This window comes from Micropterus salmoides, unplaced genomic scaffold (assembly GCF_014851395.1).
Source record: "Micropterus salmoides isolate LMB-PRFRI ecotype aquatic unplaced genomic scaffold, ASM1485139v1 Ms_hic_scaffold_3, whole genome shotgun sequence".
Classification (NCBI taxonomy): domain Eukaryota; kingdom Metazoa; phylum Chordata; class Actinopteri; order Centrarchiformes; family Centrarchidae; genus Micropterus; species Micropterus salmoides.
In genome coordinates, this window is record NW_024042261.1 from 40475925 (window position 1) to 40497609 (window position 21685).

Genomic DNA, 21685 nt, shown 5'->3' on the forward strand with positions numbered 1-21685 from the left:
AGGTGAAAGCGCCGAGCCAGTGAGGCGTGATGCAGGTGAGCAGATGCAGGTGTGTGAGAGAGAGGGGACAGGTTCGGAGGGGGCGTGGCTTGTCAACTACCTGCAGCAGGTAGACTCGGGTTTCCCGCTGCTCTTCAGTCGTGTGGATTGTTTTTTGCTGCAGACTGAAGATGATTCACCTGAGCAGATGATCACCTCACCTGGATCACCGGAAGGGCTTCTGAGTGTTTCGACAGTTGTTTCCCCACCAAGTTGGACGTGTTCAACTTTGTTTCCACGCTTCCTGAAATGAGCTCCTCCAGCAGCCGGTACGTCAATCACCACACAGACGTTAATTAGGTCACGTTCCGCGTCTCTTTAACGTCAACTCGCTCTGACTTTGCTGTTCAGTGTTTGTTATTTGAGCTGTTTGCATGAAACTCCCAGTCTGTTTTTAGTTATTTTTAGCGCATGCTCTTTTCAGGAAACACGCAGTCTAACGTGAGACTGAGAGGGTGCTCATTTACACTCTGTGCAGTTCAGGAACTGGTTTCGCCGCACGCGAGTGTTTACGTGTGCGTGTGCGTGTGTATGTGCACGTGTGCGGGAGACCCAGAGTAATTCACTGAGGGCTGTCAGGACCGGATGCCCTGGGGATAGGACTTTAACAGAGGTGTGCGCGCCTGTGTTTGTCGTGCATGTGTCCCTCTGTTGCCATGGTTACAGTGACAGGCATCACCTTGCTGGTCTGGTGCAGATACTGGAGGAGAAGTCAATTCAAATAAAATAATAAATGTAATTGAGGCAGTCGAGGTAGCTGGTTTCTTCAGCTGAGCGTTCCTCAGGAGGTGAATTAGAATAAATATCTCTGAACTGTGAAGTCTGTTTGTTTTTATCGTGCTTTTTACAGGATTCTAAGTGGTTGATGAGCAAGGGCGTGGTGGGGAGGAAAGCTCTAAGATTAGGGGTGTGAGGAAAGACTTTGGTCACGAGAACAAGGCAAGAAGATATTTTAACAAAAATGCAAATTTAAAAATATGAATGGGGGGTCTGGAGGTCCTCCCCCAGAAGACTTTGGCCTTTGAACTCTAAATCTACTGCATTCTGGAGACATTTTCTGACATTCTGCGAATGTCTTTCTTTATAGGAAGGGAAACACACAATCGAGGTGGCAGGTGACAATTCAAAATATAAAAATAAAGTGGAATATAATGCAGCAATAATCAGTAGCTTTTTTTTCTTCTTGCTTAAATTACTTTCTTGGTCAGATTTAAATTGTATTGCATGTTTTCTTATCGTGCAAATAAATCTTTCTCAAAGCAATTTTATTTGTTGGTTAACATTTCTTGTTGCAAGCTATTTTTCAGAGAACTTAAGAAATGCTTGTTAAAAAGTGATGGGGACAAGTTGAGCCATCTCAAAGCGGTGGGGACACGTCCCCAGAGTAAATGACACCTATGTAGATGAGCCTGCATGGAGAGAGAGAGAGAGAGAGAGAATGTATGTATTGATGAAACAAAGTTGTGAACATTCACCATAAATCGGGAGGAAACTGGGAGAGCGCAATGAAAGTGAGGATTAGCAAGTGTATGCTAACCTCTGTGGCCTCCTTGGATACTTTATTATGACGGCGTGCTGCATATGATGTCGTATTATTCTTCTGCGCATGCGCGTCACTTTCAGGCCGTGGCCAGTTCACACTGGAGTCTGATGTGGGCCACATTTAAACAATAATGTGAACAGTGAATCAAAAAAATCAGATCTGGAATTGAGCATTAAAGCTTGCAGAGTGAACGCAGCTAAAGTCACTGGCAGGGATTTCTGTCTTTAGTGCTCACCTGTTTAACAACTAGAGGTAAATTAATGCTGCAGGACTGTATCCAGTAACAAGGACAGAAATATATGACAATACAAAATGAAGCTGTAAAACATATAAACATATGGTAAACATCACATGCAGAAGTGCTGAAACAATTCGTCATCAGTTCTCAACATAGGTGTGAGTCACACTGGGGACATGTCCCCTTTGAAATATTATCTAACAAAGGAAAATGCTTTGAAATAAGAAAACAAGCAATGCACTTTAAATATAGTTTCTCTTCATATAAAAAGACATTCCCACCATAATTTGTCTCCAGAATGATGAGAATAATGCTCACAATCTTCTCGTACGTCGTCACGTCTTGTGACCCAAATGTATTATCATGCTCCTAATCTGAGCCCTTATGTCGCCACCGCTTTTGGTTCTCAAGAAGCTTTTCAGGTGAGAACCAAAACATTTCCAAGTTGCCTTTATTAATCTCACAGGAGACAGAAACCAGTTTGGACTGCACATTTCTAGTAACTGACTCATCTTTTAGTCATTTATACAGCAAAAATGCCCCTAAAATTTCAGATTATAGTTTCCAAAGATCACTGTAAACGGAATATCTTTGGGTTTTGAACTGTTGGCCGGACAAAACAACATTTGACGACTTCACCTTGGACTGAAACTCTGACCGTCTTTAGATCCAAACATTACGTGGCTTCAGGAAGTTGCAGTGAATTTCCATGAGTAATTTACTCCCACAGGTCATGTGATGTACAGTATTATGTTACAGGTCATTATCTTTATCCAAACACAAAAACACACTCCCACGCTCTCTCCTGTCACTCTCAGCAGATGCTGTTTGGTTGCATTGACTCGTATTTACGTTTCTTCAGACTTGGCGCTCAGTGTAACACACCACTGCACTGGTGTGCTGTAGGAATGTGTCTCCACCCACTTAGACCTGTTCTGGCTGTCTGACAGCGGACTGATCCTCTGCCACACCTGAACTGAAGCAACAATGACCCATGTCGCTGTGCTCCTGTCTGTCTCGGGTCGTGGTGTCTGGTGAACACTGTGGTTTGCACTGAACACTGTGTGTAGTGCTTTGTCTTACACACTCTTCATCAGTTAAAAAAATCTGTTGCTTGTAATGCAGATATTTGAATCTGAAATGCAGATTTTCAGAACTGTGAACGACTCTGACTTGAATTTGGTCCAGTTAATTCAACCAATCAGTCAATCGACAGAAAGTGAATTAACAGCAAATCTGATAACACTAAGGATTTACTGTTTTTCTCTGTTTATGTAATATCTTTGGGTTTTTGGCTGTTCGTTGGACAAAGCCAGATCATTTTCCAATGTTTTCTGATATTTCTCAGGCTGGAATTTGCTTGGACATTGTGGTTTCCCAGCAGAGCTCAAAGCAAGACAAAGGTCTTCTAATATGTTATAACTTCAAATGGCTGATGTGTTCACTTGCTGTAAATATTTTATTTTGTCTGTCTAATACAGAGCAAAGAAGCTACCAAGAAGGGACATTTTCAATAAATCATATTAACGCAATGTTGTTGTTCAAATCCTCAAATTATACTTACTTATTTATTTTTCTACAAGAGTGTTGTTATAGCGGTGTACAGCATTAGAGGAAGTGCAACAACTCAAACAACCACAAACTAACCAACATACAGCAAACCTGGGGCAGGTCGTACTCCGTATGCAGATGCACTGTTTGGTTTCTTGGGCTCTGGGTGATGTGTTGGAGGCAGGGAGCAATTTGTGGCATGTTCAGTGGACACTGGGCTCCTTGGCATCATAGAAACGGGTCATAAGATTGTGATGTTTACTCCTGCTTCAGTAATATCTGCTGCCTTCCCTTCGACAAACAACAGATGCAGTGGGCGGGACATTGAGCAAGACTTCAGGGCCAAAGTAGTCCCTGATCGATCCGAACTCTGACTTTTGAGATTGTTACACCCCTAGTTAAGTAGAATTGATCACTTTGGGGGGGGGTAAAAACTATTCAGCAGAGGCAGGGGTATATAGAAAAGGGGGAAAGGCCACACATCCCCCCTGGCATAGGAACACTGACGCGTGTGTCTGAGTAGTGGGGACATCTTGAGAGTTGGTCCGGCCCTGGTGGCGGCAGGTTCCTCTCATACAGTGACCGCTGTGTGCACAGCTCACGTTCTGTATGAGCGGAGGGTTACAGGTTCACTGAAACCTGAGTGGCGTCGCTGAGCTCGGGTGAAACATCCTGCAGCTTTTACACTGTAACTGGGTCACGCATCACATGACTGTGGCTACAGTTTCACTATAGCCTGCGAGGTGAACAGTGACCTGAGCTGTGGTGGATGTTTAGTGTCACCTGACACCAGGAGACCCGTTTGGCCCCATTTCCACCTGAAACTACAATGACGAGCTTATTGTTTTGAATGTTATGTGTCCTTTGACTTGCAGCTGCAGGGCTGCAAGTAGTGAGGATTTTCACTACTGATTAATATGCCAGTAATTTTCTCAATTAAGTCAGTCCAGTAAACATTTAAAAAAAACACCCACCAGGAGATCCAGAAGCCGAAGGTATCATCTTTTTTGGTGAGAAACGTCTATAAAAACTGCTGTTGAACTTTTCATGCAGATTAATGACAGCACACGGGAGTCCATGCTGGCTGTCGACCAATCGATGAATCCTCGGACAGCTGCGGTAATAATGAGCCCGGAAACTAACCTGTTTGAAAAACCCGTGAATAAATTGTACAGTTTTGAGAGGAAGACTGAGAGATGAAGAGCTGAGTGTGCTGCAACAGAGACGAGAAAAGAAAATGAAAAGCACTGAAGGGGATGAGTTAAAGAGAAAACAGAGCAGCTTCTGAGTTGATATGAGTGTTTTGAAAGGCGCTAATGTGTTTTATTAGTGTTGCTGAGGCTGCTGGGCTTCATTATGACTCAGATTACCTTCATTATGTCCCACGGCTCCACCCTCCCCGTGACGGCAGTCAGCGCTGACTCTTTGCTAGCCAACATCTGCAGGCTAATGTCCCCTCTGACGGTCATAACAACACATAATGTTATTACACCATTAAATAGCCTGCTTCCTTCAGCTTTATGGCTGCTGTTACCTGCAACACACCAGCCCTCTGCACAGAAACTCTTGGAGTTAGCCTGCTTCCACCGCAGGGTCAAGGATGAAAGGTTTACTGCCATGTTCAGGGTGAAAAGAGCTGTGCCATGGTTTGGGCGTCAGGACACTGAAACAAGATTAAATTAATAGAAAGAGTCTGAAGGTTTATCAGACACAAACACTGCACAGTGGTTTATAATACCATGAGACTCTGCAGAGTTATCGTGGTGACAACAATGTGAGTGAGTCTTCTGTATCAGGACAGCAACTCAGTGTCTCGCTGAAATTAATGACGCAGCTGCCCTGCTTTGCTAAAGCGCCAAAGAGGTCTAAACAGCACTAGCCTGCTTCACCTAAAGAGCCAATGAAGGCTGGGTTAGTCTAGTTTCTAGTGTGCAAGAATAGAAGTGTGATATCGCCAAGGCCAGCCTGATTTTTTTTTTTTGAAGGGCTGGCCTGGTTTTGTTACAGGGCCAGTGTTGGCAGCAGTTGAGGTGAAACAGGGCTATCTCGGTGCTGCGTTTTGGTTTTAAAACAGAGACCTTTTGCTACGTTTGCTCCTCCCGTCCAGACTAAAACGGAGAAGTTTGAAAACGCTGCCGACCGTGTTTTTAGTTTTAAAACTCCAGAGAGCGTTTTAGTGAACACGGGCAAAAACGGAGGACTTTAGAAACCATGACGCAGAAGCTCAAGCTCGGCTCTCTGATTGGGTCTCATAGGTCATGCAAAGCAGAAACAAGATGCTGCTGACAGAGACTTACAGCCGACACTTGTACTGTGCGTGTCGCCGTATTTACTTTGCACAGACTCCCAGTCTGTCGCCGCCACGGCTGCCATTAACTCCCGTGTTCCATTCAGTAACAGTCCCAGCTCGTCATTGGTCCATGCTAAATAAAATCTGTTGGTTCTTGGTGGTTCTTCCTCTGCGTTACTTTATTCTTTTGCCAAACCTTCTGTAACTACGGAACAGACCATCTGCTTCCTGTTTACACCGGCACGCGCACGCCCAGTGTACCTGAACGGCCACTAGATGTGCGTTTTCAGTCGGAGATCAACTCTGATACGCAGCTAAGAACGCTGCTGTGGACGCAGATCGGATTAGCTTTAAAACTCTTATTTTGAAATAAAAACTGAGTAGTGTGGATGGGGTCTTGGTTTCCACTACAGAGTCTGTGGTATGAGGTTAAGCAGGCCCGCCATGGCTCTAATTGGGCCCAATAGGTCTAAACTGGTTCCACTGTGACGTCAAGAAACTGTTGCAGTAGGTTCTCTAAGGCTAAAGTTTAGCTTGGTTTCTGGTGTGCAGCAGGGCCAAATGGTTGCAGCCGTAAGCCCGTTCTTCAGTCTGGTTTCTACTGTAAAATGTCAGCAAAAGGCTCCATCCAACCAAACCAGTACAAACGTGACTTCCTGTTTGGTCTAAACTAAAATCAGAGTTCTGGTTTTGTGCCTCTGCACCAGCAGAACAGATTTTCCTCCTGGGCTGTTTGTTTCACATAAAAGAAAACTGATTAAAGTTATTTCTCTTTTAGTGAAAAATACAGTTTTTCTCTCCATTGCTTTTACCAACAACCTCTGTTTTAATTTGTCCCTCGCAGTCAGTAATTTCACACAGGCAACATTAATCCTTGCAAAAGTACTTTAAAAACATAGATGAATAACACCTTTCATAGTGAATCTGCATTAGCTGGTATGTTTAATAGAAATATAATGTTTAGGTATGATAACGGCTTTTTATGCATCCATGTGTAGTGAACGGTGTGTAGGAACCCTCGCCCTTTTTATACACCATTTTATGTGTCAGGTAAAGAGTGTTATTACAAAGCAGCCTCATAACTGTTGAACTCTCCTTCATCCGTACTGGAGCTGTGCTAAGTTACCAATGACTCTTCAAATAAAAATCTTTTATACTGTCGTACCACTGGGAAGCTTTTATTGCGAAGCAGCTATAGGAATACAAAGTATTTGGCATCAAATTTAGCAACAAGCTATGGGCATAATCAAGACTTTTGTGAGTGGAGCGGTTTATAATATTGCAGGCAGGAGTTGTTAAAGCAGAAACAGATTGCTGCCCTGTTCGTTTTCAGCTATTCATGACAAATGGAAATCAGGCCCAGGGGGCCTGACTTACCTTTTCTGGGGTTGCCCTGTAAAATTCTGCGAGGAAATATTTCATTTACACATTAGAATTATTTCAAAACAAATGTACTTGCTGATTTTGGTTTTTCTGAAAGCTCCTTGAAGGTTTCCTGACATTACGTGGAGGAGATGAGGTGCTTCTCTTCTGACTGTAAATGGATTAAGATTATATCAAAAGCAGAGCGACTCGGCTGCGCCTAAGTAGTGCATTTAAACTACTTTTTAAAGCATACTCAAATGACAACAATTCATTTTTGCTTGTTATCGTGTGGTCTCTGCTGTTAGCTGTTACGTCCCTAGAGTCTGCTGAGCCCAGTTATGTTGCCTGACTTGCTAGACAGCAACCGACGCAGGAGCAGTTACAGTAATGTTACCGATATCTGAGTGTGTAATCTAGTAAGTTGTCTGTGAAACTTCTTTTGCTCGAGTCAACAACTTTGCTGACAGCCAAACATCAAGCAAGCGCACCAACACAAGACACAGCAAGCAGCTAATAAGTTATTACTGACTAGTCAAACAGAAAGAAGGCACCTGTCCCCCATCTTTCAGCTGTTTTAGTTGACGCCAGCCCTTTTTTATCCTTTTAGTTTACTTTAGTTTTTCTGAGCAAAACATGCAAAGCGCACACACACAAGCAAGGTTAATAAGTGGTGGGGACATAGGGGCTCAGATTAGGGGTGTGAAGGGACACTTAGCTCACGAGACATCACGATACGCAATATTAGGTTCACGAGAATGAGACTAAAACATCCTTAAACAGTGTTTTAAAGATATCAGATATATGAGCGGGGGGGCTGGGGGGTCCTCCCCCAGGAAATTTTGATCTTTAAACACATCATTTCCTGCGTTCTGGTGAAAGTTTCTGCAACAATTTATGGTGGAAATGTTCATTTATGTGAAAGGAAACACAAAATTCAGGCAGCTCGTTACATTTCAAAATCTAAAAATAAAACAGAACGTAAGTGAGAGCAGCTCTCAGTCATTCTGTGCTGCTCTCAGATCTGTTTCTCCTGTAATATCTGATTTAGTCTTTTGTCATGTTCACAGGGAGAGAACGGAAAACTTGGCTAAAAAGACACTGTGAGAGGAAGTTGTTAAAGTTACTGACTGCTGCTGCACGTTTTTGGGTCATTTTATAATCAGCAGCTTGGTTTTTTATAGCTTTAGTTACTTTTTTTGGACATGCACTTTTGTTTCTTCTATATTTTAGTTGCATTGACTGTTTTCTTAATGTGCAAATAAACCTTTCTGAAGGCATTTTGGGGACAAAGTCAGCCATTTCAGAAAGTGGTGGGGACATGTCCCCAGCGTCCCCAGCGTAAAGGACACCTATGCACACAAGTGCAACCAGCTGACAACCACAATCCACCTCCATGTCTATTTTCCCTGAAGTCACGTTTGATCATGCGAGTTTCTGTAAGATCTTAAGTCCGTGGAATTGTTCAGTCTGTGGTCCTGCATCGCTGGTGTGTGTTCTTAGGATTAAACTATAAAAATTGGTTAAATCTGTTGTTATGTTTGTGGTATCCCACGTTTTTACTAATTAGTCAAGGTTTGCCCCAAAAACTCACACATGCTCCTCCACTCTCTGGCTTTAAGTGGGCGTCCTCTTCCCTCAGTGTCTGTGATCCTCTCTGCTTATCCCAAACACTTTCTCCTTTCAGTCCGTATAATTCACCGCACTCTGCTGCCTCGTGACGCCACTTCCAGCTTAGTTAGTTTAACATTCAAATCTCCAGAGAACAGAGAACGTGGACGCATTTGGGTCATGAGATTAAGATCTGTGCAATAAAGAGGCTCCTCTGACACCTTTTAGAAATTTCAAAGTCCTGTTCAGCCTGAAACCAAATTTGACATAATCACAGAGCTTGGAATTATTAAGTCATTTCTGTCTGATTTGCTTTTTATAAATCGAAACTTTTAAAATGTTAGACTGCAGTTTTTTGTCCTGTTGTGTTTTCTTTTTTTATAAAAAATAAAAATGGGGAATAAAGTTTTAGAAAGTAAAATATAAAGTTTTTGGCTGGTATTTTAAGGTCACAACACCTCATAGTGTTTTTGAAATGACAAATAAATCCAGTAAGTTAACAACTCATTGGCCTGCACTAAGAACTTCCCCAGGGCATCTATAATTATTGTGATTTATAAAGTGGTGATGAGTGTGTTTATGCCCTGCACAGTCAGCCTGTGTGCTCCATTAAAGGTGTTTTTGAAAATCAACACATCATTGCCTCATTAATTTTTAAGAATGAACCAATAGAACTGTGATGATCAGCCTCTGGTTGCCTCTACTTTATTTTACATCCGCATGTTAGTCAACAGTTATAGTGGAGATTCAGTTGTGTAATTTGTCTAAACAAACTTTCTCATTTTGTCTCTAGCTCTGTTAGCCTTTTTTTGCACTAACCTATTGGTCGTGCAACAGACGTGAGCATCTAAACACAATAGTAAAAAAGAAATTATTTATTTATATTTGGCACATTTAGGTTGAAAATATCAGAAGCTCTAGACAGTTTTAAATACTCATATCCATATTCAGACCAAGTCAAGTCGACATGAAAGGCATGAAAACATTTAAAATAAAACTCAAATGTCCTTAAATGCTCTTTGTATTCTGTTAATTTAAGCCCACAGAGGAGGAAACACACAGAAGGAACTGAGGCTCACCAGTTAAGGTGAGGTTGTTTCCTTTTTCCACTTCCAGACTCTATTAACTTCTTCCTGATTTTTGGTTTGCACAATACTTACACTGTAGCACTCCTGACAAATTATTTATACCCAGTGGTGTAGTCTAGTTTTTTCTAGTGAGTATACTGTGATTTTTCCCTCCCAGCCTCGTACCGCCCGTCCCAGCGTGACCTCTCTCTCAGAGAGAGAGAGAGGGAGAGAAAGAGGGAGAGACTAAATGAAAAATTGTACAGATATTTATAGCAGTGTTAATGGTAACAATCGTAATGTTAATGATTATAATAATAACAATAGGACTAGTAACAATAGTCGTTGCAGCAGAGGGTGTCGAGCAGGAACACGGGGGCAGCAGGTGACCCGCAACCACAGATCCAGACTCCACAGCTCCAGAGCCAGAAACACCTGCAGGAAGTGACAGGAGAGAGGAGAGGGACGAGAAAGCACAAGACTACCAGAAAGGGGAGAAGTTGTGTTAGTAACATGCAATAATGGGATGAGGTTGCATACAGAGGGAGAGAAAGTAGAGGAGAGAGGAGCTCAGTGCATCATGGGAAATCCCCCGGCAGTCTAGGCCTATAGCAGCATAACTAAGGGATGGTTCAGGACTACCTGAGCCAGCCCTAACTATAAGCTTTATCAAAGAGGAAAGTCTTAAGCCTACTCTTAAATGTGGAGATGGTGTCTGCCTCCTGAACCCAAACTGGAACCTGGTTCCACAGGAGAGGAGCTTGATAGCTGAACGCTCTGGCTCCTAGTCTACTTTTGGAGACTCTCTTTGGAGAATCTTCATGTAATAGAGAGCGTTCTGAAGGACTGTTTAGGCTGCATGTTATCAACAATGTAAAGACTTTAACAGCCAATGACAGTTATAGGTGGGCAAGAGCGTCACTTTGTGTTCAAACGTGGTGGGGACACTTTAGGGCTCAGATTAGAGTTGTGACAAAACACTTAGCATCTGAGATGTGACAATCCAGAATATTGGGGTCACGAGATCAAGACTACAAGATATTTTATGGAAATAATCATTGAGTACACGATTGGGGGGTCCGGGGGTCCTCTCCAAGAAGATTTTGAGCATTAAACATTTAATTTTCTGCACCAATTTATGGTGGAAATGTCTAATGTTTAGTGTTAATCTAACTCAGCCAGTTAAGAGCTACATTTAGCCTTAGATGTTATATGAATCTGGTTTTATCAGCTGGCAATTTTCAATGCACATTTCACAGTGCAAGTTGCAACTATTATTAACAATGATGGAAAGCTGAGTCTTTTCAGTAGCAGTTATAACAATGAACACAGGCCTATGTGCAGTTCTATCACCAAAACTCATTCATTACAGAATATCAGCACTGAGGACACCTAAAGGGCTCCACATCCTCTCAGGCTCACTTACCAGGAACTGCTACTACTGCAGGCACACCGTGTCCCGCATTCACTGATCCACCACATTAACGTTAGTTAACTAGTTTAGACCAACAATGCTGTTACAGTTCCGTTAATGAAAACCCTAACCCTATCACCAGGTAACGTTAAGAAAGCATCGGCCTCATGTGGCTCCTTTTCTGTGTTTCACTAACTTAGCCGCGGTGTTCAGCTGCAGGCTTACCAAAACACTAAAAGAGTGTAGTTTGACTTTGCTCGCGTTTCACACGTTTCCTTCAGTGATTCACATTAGTTCATTTCAAACGTGCGCAGAGGGACCGCCGCGCAGCTGTGGTCTTGTTTGGTAGCTGATGTCAGATCCCGGTCGCAGGCCTCGGAAGCAGCAAACGTCAGTTCAGAGCTTCGGGGTGCATTTATGAATGAACGTGTGAAAGTTCTGTCACAGAACGATGTTGTTACGGATCATCTCGCTATTTTAAGTTTGTATACGGAAATCCTTGACGGTTCCTAGTGGGCATACGGCGTAGGCCCTATACCTGCGTATCACGTAGACTACACCACTGTAATTCTACCGCTATTAGACAACTGATGCACTGGTTGAAAATAATTAGATAATTACTGTTTAACTGTCTTTCCTTCACATTGGGTCATGAGAGAAACGAAGGATTGAAAACAGTGGCGGCAGAAAGCAACTCATCCTGTTCTTGTTTGTATCTACTGCTCCTGGAGCAGTGACTTCTTTTGGTCCCAGGAACTAAATTCTTCCTCTGGTATGTGATATGTTAGACTTGGAGCAGTTGCACGCCATAAAGCTCTTTTCATTGTGTTTGCTTGTTATGAGGTTTTGAGAATATTTGTGTAAGAGTAGTAGCACTGGGTGACATGTTCTTTCATTACCATGAACACACACACTGTTGTTTTGAATCAGACTCATACACACCGTCCGGCTGCCCCAAATAGTCGCTGGGAAAATATAGAATATCACTCTAAAGTCTAATACATGGTTTCCCCCTGAGGCTCTATGACTCTTGTTTCCTTTCTGTCAGTGAATTTCTCTACATAATTAGAGATCGGGTATCTGTCAGCCCCCTTCCCCTCTCTCTGTCTGTTTCTTTATGACGAGGACAAAAAGGCTGTTTGTTCCCCGCCCGCCTCCTTTTGTCCGAAGAGACAATAAACTGAGTCGGGGGTCTGGTCAGAGGAGGGGGCTTATCTTCCCAACAAGTTGCCTAACTGGCAAACTTAGACCATACTGAACCGTAATGTTGGTAATTCTCAACAAATAAAATGACCTTTAAAGTTGCAGTCCAGCCCGATGCGGGGCTGCCATGCGTACCGCCGTCCGAGAGGGGAACCCCTCTCAGTACCAACTCGTCACATACGGGAACTTGGCCGACCCCTTGGTACCACTAGCATCTCTTCTGCGCATGTAGCGCTCCGTGGTCAAGAAAGCAGCGATCAACGTCCAGTGAGACTTTCAAAATAAAACTAGTGGTTAACGTTGTGAAACGTCGCAGTTTGGTTATATTCAGGCATCAAAACTACTTGGTGATGTTGGGAAAAGATTGTGGTTTGGGTTAAAATAACTGTTACTTATGTGACTTACCTAAAAACAATGTTGTCTTTTTGTTTTACACGGGAAACAAACACTGGTGTCAACCCCCTCCTTACTCTGACGTTTCTGTTATTTATCTCCTACCCTTGCTTTTAGCTTCACAAAATGCCTCCGAGGTGCTTCCCACTGTGTAACAAACTGACGCCAGTCTTGAGGAACAAGTCACTTATTTTCTATTTTCACTAAATATTGATTGCACTAGCCATTTTATTGCCTGCATTTAAAATATTTATTTAATTATGTATATGTACCATATCATGCTAAAAAGGAATGTACGCTACATTTCTGCAAAAAAATCCACTGATGTAATTTGACATTTCTGAGAAACCGAGTTTTCAGAGCGCTTGCAGGTTAGATTTTGTTGTTAAAATTAAATAAAATTGCAGCTTACTAATTCTTTTATTTCATGTTAGCAAAATGAAAATGTTTTGGTTGAACAAGAGCTTAGAAGACTGAACTGTGCACGTGTATAGAGAGGGAGAGGAGGGGAAGCAGGGAGGAGAGACTCTGACAGTGGAGGAGCAGCCGACCTTATGTCACCGCACACACACACACACACACACACAGATGTCACCACAGCCTGCTCTCTGCTGCACACTTGGTTGTGTTTGTGCCTTTTATACACAATCTGTTTCAGACACACAGAGAGAGAGAGAGAGAGAGAGAGAGAGAGAGTCCTCACAAGGTTAGAAAGAAGAGGAAAGTGAGGTGAGGACACTGGCTCAGTGTTGTAAAAGAGTTTTGTCTATGCTTGAGATTGCACTCAGGATTACGTTTAAATTGGAGTGGGATTAAAGGTAAATTCACCTTTTAGTACAGCCTTGAGGGCAGTCCACACTGCCGGTGCTTCGGGAGTGCTTTCATTTTAATAAATGTAACCACGCACACCGACCATGAATTTCACTCTCGCTCTTCCCTGAGCCGGGGCTGGTCGGAACAGATTATCGGCCCACGGGTTCCTATAGCGTGAGGGGTTTACAGACAACGTCTTATGGTCGCCGACTGGATCGGAAGCTCCCTGATTTCAAATAGTAACTTGCAAACATGTTCTTCTGATCAGAGCCTCGAGTTCATCCACAGTTTGATTCTCTGGTTTTGTTTTTCTGTGCAAAAACGCAGCACACGCAAGGTCAACCAGCTGCCGGCGACTCTGCCGACAGTCTGCCTCCATGTTTGTTTCTGTCTGAAGTCACGGCTGATCATGTGAGATCATGTGAGGTCTGAAATCGTTGGTATAAACGCTGAGTGTGTGTGTGCTCCTGTGTCCTGGGAATGGTCTGTTACCTTCGGTTTGAACATACTTTAGCATTTTACAGCTAAAGAGCCAGATGTGTTTTCCAGGAGTTGGTGGAGACCAAACTAGATTTAAATGGAGAGTAAATATTCATCCACACAAACGCCACTTCATTGGGATGATCTTGTTGTTCGGTGTCTGCTGGATGTACACGTATATCAACTTCATAAGGTGTAAAATCTATTAATGCTTGTTTCTGAGCCAGTTGCTTGTATGTGCAGGCTTTGTCCCCTGACATAGACCTGATGGATTTCCTTTCCCTTGGCTTGCCATCTCCTTGGCTAAATGTGATCCAAGATATAACCCCTAAATCTGGATGATATTGATTCGCGTGACCCAAATAGTTTCAAGGTGCTTGAGCAACACATGTCCACAGCAACACATTCTCAACCACAACTCGTCAAAGCTTGGTCAAGACCCCTTGGCGTCGCTTTTTTAACGCCCTGGATACCCCTTGAACGCCATTTTTTGGACGTGTAGGGCCCGTGGTTAAGTTGGCAAGAATGAATATGCAACGTCCGGTTTTACTTTGTGAAACATCACAATTTGGTTAAGTTTGGCACCAAAACTACTTACGTAATATACGGAACTTAACAAAAACACTGGTCTCTTGGTTTCCTGGATTTTGGCCGAACCACCTCCTCACTCTGACTTTTATATCTGTCATTTATATCCTACATCTACTTTCAGCATTCAGCTATGATGCTAAGGGGCTTCCCCCAGAGCGTTACAACTGACGCCAACGGGTCTTGACCTGCGTCCAGCACGTGAGAACATTCATGTGCTTTTTGTCCGCATGCTCCAATCTCAAAGTTGTTGAGATCACGAGATGATTAACGCCGTCAGTGCAACAGAAGTGATGCGTGATGTGTCACAGCGGCCACGAAAGCTGAGGTTTCAGGTTTGTGTGTTCTCAGCTGAGGAGCCGAGGAGATGATTAACTTTGTCTCAGGACACAGACGTTGTTTTAATCAGTCTTGGTTCTAATAGTCTTAACTTCCTCTCACCTTCATCACCTCCCTCAGCTGAATATCACTTTCCCTCTCAAGCAGCCGCGCTCTAATAGGAGCCATTCATCTCTCTTCCTCGCCGCTGAAGCTTCGGGGAGTGATGCATTTCACTGCTTCGTTCCAGCATTCTGCAAAATGCACTCGCTGACCTGCAGTGCTTTTCTCTGCACGCACAGGATGCCTGATGCCAGTTCGAGTTTTCCAAAGGTTAACAACCAAATTAAAGCATCACCTTGTTTCACAGTTACACATGCTACAGTAAACCAATTAAAAATTGGCTTCCTTTTGCTTTTATTTCTGCTTTCATCCTGCAGCATTAGATGGAAATAAAGCTGCGTTCATGAGGCCAGCATTTACTACTTTTTTGGTCTAAAAGTTCAATTAATTAAGATAAAAACACAAGTTTAATGATACTTTGCACAACATTAAATTGCCTCACGTTTTGCAACACGTCTTCAAACCTACACGACTAAATGTGTGAGCGTTGGCTCCAGTCCAGAGACCAGGCGCCGTATGTGGCAGATTCTATCCTATCTGCTTGGTAACCATGGTAATAAGGCCGTTACAGATTAACAGTTGCTGAGTCAGTGTTGATAACCGATGTTTGATTGAGTATTTAGGATTTCCTAACCTGAGATGCGATAAAATGAAGATTCTTCCTATCTTAACTTTAGACTTAAGATGGTAACTTTCTGTAATACGGCCCCAGGCGTACAGGACCTTCATTTCGGGAGGTAAGTCACGTGACCTGAGTCACATGATGTTAACCACATGGTTAAACGTTGTGAAACTGTGGTAGCTTGGTTAGGTTTAGGAAAAGATTGTGGTTTGGGTTAAATGAAGTATGTGACGCAAGTTATCCATAAAATGTTATTAAATTTAAAACATGTCAACTTCAACGTTCTCACGGGACTCGAACCTCAGTCTCCTAACTTTAGACACATCCATCCACCCCGCGACCTCCTTCAAAGGACTTTGTTGCTCTTTATTAAGTGTGTGTGACGAGATCTCGCAATATTAAATGTATAAAATCTGTCTCGTGATATCAGCACGAAGGAGTGTGAGGGTGAAATTGAAAAACGATGACCCCGCCACTTTTAATTTGTTTGTGTTTGGGTACCCGGTGGAAACGATAAACGGTGACAGACAAGATATAAACAATGTAGAAGTAACATTTCAAAATGCATCTGCTTTGTTTTGCATGTTGTGACTTTCAGCTCAATAAAAGATTAGTTTTCCAGTCATATAAATTGTCATTGAAGATTTCTTAAAAATAGTGTTGTCGTTCTCGTGAACCCAATATAGCGTATCGTCTCGTCATACTACTCCTCTGAATACTACTCCTCTGAATACTACTTCACCTGACTTCTTCTGCCACGAGAGGCCTAACAAAAATCGTAAAAATGGGTCGGAATAAGCTGCTGCAGAATCGACATACACTACCGTAGTTTCGTTGAGGACGGGCTGTGAATTGAAATTATCCATAAGATTTTCACCTGTTTTTCATACTGTTTGTGGGTCGTATATTTTCAACAATATGCCTTTCACTGTATTTACATTCTGTAATTACCTCTGTAGGCTACAGTAGTTTTCAGTGTTTGTGGCGGGTCTGCTGGTGTAGCATGTAATGCACTGATTGAAATCAGCCTCACTGTTTACTGTTCCTTACAGCTAACGCAACATTTCCTGCCTCTACTTCACATTAAAATCGTTCAAGTGGTAAAACAGAGTGGATTTTATTGTGAAGCAGTCACAGGAAGCGCATTGTTTTTGTAGGATAGCGTTCACACAGGTTGCTCATCAAACATTTGTCTACAGAACAAAACAACAGTCATTTAGTTGATGTTGTCATGAGTGGACGTAACTCTGTCAGGGAGTAATGCTGTATCCAAACATCAACAGCGATTGAATTTTAAATTTAATATAATATATTTATGTATGTGTCTCTTTGGACCCTCTTGAAAACCAGATGCTGCATCTCAAGGGGCCATATGTCCCTCCTCTGCTCCACATTCACTGCTACAGAATTACAGTGGGAATATCATCGCGCTGTAATACTGTGAACCTCAATCACCTTCACAGCTGAATATCATCCAGATTATACTGCAGACCTTACGGCATAACTCCACCTCTGACCCACATGCTAATAAAGCTGGGTATAAACTAAGCTCCGCCCCTGTGCCTTTCTCAGGATAGGGACATTATTTAAAGTCTAAGCCGAGTCTTTGGAGTCTAACTTCACTTCTTTTTCTCTCACCTCAATCTCCTCCTCAGCTCCGTATCACCATCAGGTCCAACAAAAGCAATTTTCTTAATCTTAATAACATGAATTCCCTTCCTTTCCTGCGACAGTACAATGTACATCAGAGGAGATGATATCCGCATCGTCTCAGCGTGAGTCCCAATAGTGAAGATGAGCTGCCTCTCCTCGTTTGCCTCATGCTAGTCTGACTCGTTGCTTCTGGTTTCCTGCAACATGCACTGCAAAAGTAAATCCCCTCCTATGGAGACAAAAATTATTGTTTAATCTAGAAATATTTACTGTTTTTTTAATACAAAAACCACACTATGTAAAGGTTGCTAAATCTAAATAGTCTTTTAATTCACGACATTAAAGCCGAACCACAGAGGAAGATCTGATAAGCACAAGCCAGAGTTTTCAGTGTACTTGAAACAAGTTGAGTAAGTTATTGCAAATTATGCTTGACAAGAATGTTTTTCTAATAAGAAAAACAACTGAAGCAGCATTTTAATTGTGACGCTTTATTGTGATTGTGTTTTTCTTGTTTAAACAGGATGTTAAGGCAGCTTAATGGCTACTAATCGGTCCCTCCAGGATTTCGCAGGGCTTTTTTGTGATCGTAGCGGCCTAAAATGCCTGACTTTCCTGCAGCTTTTCTAAAAAATTGCAATGATAGGGGGGCATTTACTTTATTATTTGTTATAGTTGAATCAATAAGAGACCTATTATGCTTTTCTATATTTAATGACTCATCTAAAATGTTACAGTGTTGGATGTTCATGTTAAACATGGCCAAAACTTCATAAAATGAGGTTAAAGTATTTAAAAGAAATCCCTGTGAGCCAAAACCTCAGATTTCCTCCTGTTCTGAATGCTCGGTTTTCAACAGCTTTTTCTACCGACGGCTGCGTTCTACGAATCATGTAAATCATGTAAATGCAGTCTAATAGGTCTCCTTTAAATTGTACCTTCAGGATTTCGCGGGCCTATCACTAACCTTAACCCTGCATATTTAAACCAGCTTACCTTGATTCTTTCTTGCAACTGTTCGGGATGCAGTCTGACGTCCTCCGTGTGTTTCTGCCATGCTTGATTAACCACAATACTTGACGTTTAGCAGAACAAGTTACTCCACTTTGGTAAAGAAGATCTGGATCCTGGGCTTCACACATGTCTGCTGCGTCTTGTAAACAAGGAAGGGAGTTTATGGACGTGTGACAACGTTTTGTGCGAAACAAAAGTTGTACGTGTTGTGAAACGTTGCAGTTTGGTTGGGTTTAGGCAACAAAACTACTTGGTTAAGGTTAGGAAAAGATCATGGTTTGGGTTAAAAAAACGTTGTATGTGAGTTAACATGTAAGTTAACTAACGTCACTTGCGTAATTTACGTAGAACGCGTAACTTGAATAAAAATATTTAATGTTGACTTTTTGTTTCACACGGCACACGAACCCCGATCTCCTGGCTCAAAGTCGGGGTTCTGGCCCTCCGTCCACCTCGACCACCTCCTTACTCAGTCTTTTCTATTAAATATCATATACCTGCAAACTGGCGCTACAGGGCTCCCCAGTGCGTTACAAACTGGCGCCGAAGGGTCTTGACCATGTGTCCACATGTGACGAGTCGGGGAGGGAGAACGGGTTGAATGAGCAGCTTGCACAGTCTGTATATATATATATTTTTTTTTTCTGGTGAGGATGTGCTGTTATTTTTCTACAATATTTTTTCCCTGCACCGTGCTGCTGTGTGTTGTATCATCATTTCTGCCTGTCTGGTCAGGTGTTCGGCTGAAAGGAGATAAGAGCGAGTGAGGGTACACTGTTGAGACTCGGCCTGCTGTTGTGTTGGAGGCATCGCAGTCACAGAGGTCAATGACTGTCCTGACACACACACACACACACACACACACACACACACACACACAGAAAGCTGTCTGGTAATAATATTGGATGATGAAGCGTCAATCATTATAGCCAATCAGACTTTCCTGCCAACTCGTTTGTCCAATACCATCGCAGCTTGTTTGTTGGGTTTTTTTTGGGTTCGTCTGGCTCAGCTGGTGATGTCTGTGACATCATCTGTGACGTGGTCAATAATGTCATGGATCAAAATAATTGTCAGTCTGACTGAGTGAAGGCTTACAGAGAGACAGACAGAGATGGTGTGCCTCTCCATAAAAACGGCAAGACAAGTGGCAGTTTCTCAGCTGCTGTGAAAAGATGCTGAAATATCTGTGAAGAGTGTAAAATGTGTGTGTGACACCTGTATTCAGAGTGTGTGTTTGTTGTGGCTGTAACAGGAGGGAGTTTTGTATCGTAAAAGACAAGATGACATTCTCTAATGTCTGACCTGTGTACAGTTAGTAACCCTGCGTTAATGCAGCTGATGCAAATGAAGCTGTGTCTCTGCCTCATATTCAAATCTTGCCTACACCCGTGGAAAACTACCAGACACAAACCTGTTGTTGGCTTTGCATTCACTTGGGTACTGGACTGTTCGCTACAAATTCAGAGGAATAACTGCAACCAGTTAGCCTAGCTTAGCATAAAGACAGGGGGAAGCAGATCAAGTATTCGCCAGTGTAGCATGTAGGCCTTGATCCGGACTGAGACTCTGTTTTTGTTGTCTGCAATACAGACCAGAAGTTAAAAGTTAAAAGCGGATCTGAAATGAATGAAAACAATGTCCACAGGAGTCATTAAGCTAGGGGTGGGGGTGTGTGTGTGTGAGCAGCAGTGTTGGTGTTCAACACTGAGCTGCAGGCAGCTGGTGACTCATCAACAGATAAAGATGCTCTCTCCCCCGTCTGGGAAATCTACATAATGGAACTTTCAGCTCAGTGGGGGAAAGTGTGTGTGTCTCCACATGTTCAACAGATGTTCATTTTAATGTTTGTTCTCTTGAGACTGAGGTGGTAAATTTCTTCACCTGGTCTGGAACTGAACCTGTCTTTGTTTACCTCTGCCTGTCGGTCTGTTGTTCCTCATATGTTTACATTTTATAAGGTGGGGGTGGGGGTATTTGTTTTTGGGCAGAACAGAAAAGAGTGTGTGTGTGTGACTCCATTATGAGGAGAAAGATATTTGTGAGAGTGCTTATTTCTCTGTAAGGAGCTTTTTTTGTAATAAACAAAGGGAGGAGGAGGACACGGGTACTTGCTGTGATGTTGGACCACTGAAACTTCAGCCCCTTCTTCTGTCTTGCATTTAAACACTAATAAATGGTCTTGCGTCATACATTTTGTATTAAACGTAAACGCTGCTTGGATTTTGTTCACTGAAAACATTTGTTACAGGCAATGACTTGCAACCTTCTTCTTGTCTGGTTGGTTAGAGCACAAAGCTCAGGCCAGGTTTCATGTTCTGCACTCTGGATGTCATTGCATGGTCACGCATTTGTCCCTCTATATTTGTCTAATATCTAGATGTCTAATCCAAACATTAACCTAAGCACGGTCCTGATAGTTACATTAACCCTAAAACATGTGGAGAATGAGGTCCATACAGTCTTTAATCCAAACACGGATGATAAGTCACTGATCTGATGGGAATATTAAACACTGGGACACACATGCAGACTATGAAATCCACGCACACACACACACCCAGATACAGGCAGACAGTGAGTTGGATCTATGTGGCCTCTCAGCAGTGCAGGGCTGAAAGCCTTGGCCTCATAACTCTGCTATTAACACACACACACACACACACACACACACACACACACACACACACACACACACACACACACACACACACACACACACACACACACACACACACCTCTGGGTGGGAGTTTAGAGGATGAGCCCTTGGCCTGATCAGCCACCTGCTGGGCGGGAGGAAGCGCTTGATTTATGAGTCTGGGAGGCTGAAGTGTGTGTGTGTGTCTGTCCACCTGGGAACGGACGTTATCCGGTTGACACACTCACACACAAAGTTGCTCTGGATGAGTGTTTTTTATCTGAGGAAGGAAGAAGGACATGAGGACAGGAGAGATGATGATAAGAAAAGTGAGAGGAAATTAAAGTAATTAAATAAGTGAATAAAATGCAGAGTAGAATACAGACAAAGGGAGCAAGGAAGAAGGGGAGAATGCAGGTAAGGAAACACCTTCATGTCAGGTCTGTGTGTTTGTCAGCTTGTCCTGGAGTTCTTCTTTCCCCTAATGGACATAACATATTGAATTAAAGATGAGGCAATTGATTGATATGACACAAAATAATGGTCAAGATTCAATATGTTTCACCATCTATGATCAGCGTGTTCACCTATGATCCAGATGTCAACAGATGGGTGGAAGATTCAGTGACCGCAGGCAAAGAGAGAACACGCACCAATCTAGAGCTGTGTCTCAATTTGGATACTTCTGTTAGTACACTCAGTAAGTAGTACACTGTGTACGCTC

At 42.7% G+C, this 21685-nt stretch overlaps 1 protein-coding gene across 3 annotated transcripts in view; it reads left to right on the top strand.

Moving 5' to 3' along the window:
- The first annotated feature begins 95 nt into the window (after window positions 1–95).
- The window catches only part of si:ch211-137a8.2 (uncharacterized protein LOC777613 homolog), a 45967-nt gene continuing 24377 nt past the window's right edge, over window positions 96–21685 (top strand). For 2 of the 3 annotated variants that reach the window (XM_038693820.1, XM_038693822.1), the window contains exon 1: window positions 97–308. The gene's annotated coding sequence lies outside the window, so the exon portion shown is untranslated. Of the gene's footprint in view, window positions 309–9673; window positions 9722–21685 lie in introns of all 3 variants that reach the window. The other variant, XM_038693821.1, reaches the window with a different exon arrangement.